Raw genomic sequence first — 2,697 nt, 5'->3', positions numbered from 1 at the left:
GACTACAATGTCCAGCAAAACATCAGAATAGTCGAAAACCGGTGAAATATCGGGTGGTGTGTACTGCCGAATGTCCAGCAATTCGTCTCTGGTGAAACTGATTGCAGGGATATAACTAAAGACAGGACAAAAACATAAAAACAACTGCAGAGCACGGCATGAGATACTTCTCTTTTCAATATATCGCATTGAGTTTGCTCAATGAGGTTAAAATTTATATTAAATGCACCAGTTCATCTAGGATCTGGAGGTACTTGCGTTGCGTCCGGGTTTCCCTTTTGTTGTCGTCCTTGCAGAAGGGGGTTTCCTGCTTTTCTGATTGGCTGGAAGTTCAGTTTTGGAGAAGCCAGTGGTTGGGCGTTGGCTGACGACGCGGAGCTGTGGTCTGAATTTGAAGTTTAGACGGCACTCTTTACGGAGACAAGGCGTTGGGCAAAACTTAACTCGGAACACACGAAACGGAAAATAAAATAAATTAAAGTAAAGAAATAGAAGTAAAGTTTGACGAGACTAGGTGGCGTTTCTCCTCATGGTTTTGGAGGAGCTGGCATGTAAGCCAGAGCACGCTCAAAAAGCGATAAGAAGCGATAACTGAAGAAGCCAGTGGTTGGGCGTTGGCTGACGACGGTGAGCTGTGGTCTGAAGTTGAAGTTTAGACGGCACTCTTTTGGAGACAAGGCGTTGGGCAAAACTTAACTCTGAACACACAAAACTCTCAACGGAAAATAGAATAAACTAAAGAAATAGAAGTAAAGTTTGACGAGACTAGGTGGCGTTTCTCCTCATGGTTTTGGAGGAGCTGGCATGTAAGCCAGAGCACGCTCAAAAAGCGATAAGAAGCGATAACTGAAAAGCACGACTAAAAGCGAAAAGCTAAAAGCTATACACAAAAAGCCAAGTTTGATGGTGTCCTGAGTATTTAAACCGGGCTGTTTAACACACCCCAAATGGTGCCTCGACCAATTGTAGCTCGGGGTTTTGCAATATTTCTCCTCCCAATTCATAAATCAACTGTTATCTCATCATTCACATGGTCCGAGATTTCCCGCTCTTGCAGAGTATAATTTTGGACATGATTTCTATAACAAGAATATGATACATTTGACAAAGAATTGATTGGAAGAAACGTTTCAAGCATGAAGATTCAAACACACACATACTAAACATGAATAGGAACCCCTAAGCTATTCTGATGTCAACATCCAGCTCAGTTCAGTTTAAATAGTATCTGTGCAATCATTTGCAATCAAGTCAACAACATCGCTGGAAATGAAGTCTCCCTAACTAAGCAAGCCAGAGGCGACAGCGGCAAGGAACCAAAACTCCATCGGTGACAGAATGGAGAAAAAACCTTGGGAGAAACCAGGCTCAGTCGGGGGGCCAGTTCTCCTCTGACCAGACGAACCAGCAGTTCAATTTCAGGCTGCAGCAAAGTCACATTGTGCAGAGGACTCGTCTGGTTCCTGTGGTCTTGTCCCGGTGGCCGTCTGAGACAAGGTCTTTACAGGGGATCTGTATCTGGGGCTCATCTAGTTGTTACAAATTAATTCAAGTACTTTACTATAGCATGGTTCAAAAACACTAGTATTTACTATAATTTACTATAGTATTTTTTCATGTCTACAAATTAAACCAAAAAAACATGGTTGCTATAGTTTAACCATGGTAACCACAAATTAACCATGGTTTTGCTACAATAACCATAGTTTAACCATGGTGTTTGTAATAAAACTGTGGTTACACAAATGGTAATCAAAAGGCAAATAAACAAAACAAAACATGGTTACTTTTACTGTAATAAAACCATGGTTAATTTTCGTAAGGGATTGACTACACATGATATGGTTGAGAGACAGTTACCATGGTAAAAAATATGGTAAATGTGTGGACTTTTTACATGATCCCTTTCCCACGACAGGCAAATATCAAATTAATAATTTCATTCATAAATACGGGACGATCGACTATTTTATGAGACGGGTGGAAACCCTACCTGTATGCATCTTGAAGTCATCTAAATCCATCTTTTAACGCACTATATCGCTTGTCTTTGGTCCGTGTGGAGTTGTTAGCATTGGGGAAAAAATATCCCCTGTGGTGCCTCACGTGGTAACTCCAGCTTCATACATACGTGTCATTTTCACGTTTAGAGGAGGCGAAACGTGACACTCACATGTATCACTGAGTGGTCCAACGTGTCTATTACACATTTTGGCGTGATACCGGGTTGAATGGCGCATTCATGCACGATGCAAAGCAGTTTAAAGCAGATTCCTGCATGGGTTCTGTTTGATGCACCTGCACTCGCAGTAACTTACTTAACAGAACACCTGACCTGTTATCCGACAGCAGCACTAATTTAATTCTGAACCTGACCCGTTTGACATAAAGACTGTGACCCGAACCACACCCGCATTAAATGTACTACATCAGGTAGGCAAAATTATTTATTTTCTCATGTAACGCAAGCAATCAGATCAACATTAGGCATTCTAAGTTGGTGCTTTGAAGAAAAATAGACAAGCAGCGCAACACGGTAATTAACAGAGAAAAAGATAAGAATGCGCATCCTTTCTGTAAACAACACAAAAGTTTTGTCTACATCTTGTGAACAATCTGTCAGGCTTTCAAACAAATGTGCAAAAATCACATCATACGTGGAAGTGTGTACATATTTAAATGTAATCCCTTTGTAAT

Source organism: Sinocyclocheilus grahami, unplaced genomic scaffold (assembly GCF_001515645.1).
Source record: "Sinocyclocheilus grahami isolate Dianchi unplaced genomic scaffold, SAMN03320097.WGS_v1.1 scaffold2285.1, whole genome shotgun sequence".
Lineage (NCBI taxonomy): Eukaryota > Metazoa > Chordata > Actinopteri > Cypriniformes > Cyprinidae > Sinocyclocheilus > Sinocyclocheilus grahami.
The sequence above is the reverse complement of the archived record's forward strand: the minus strand, read 5'-3'. Positions refer to the sequence as shown.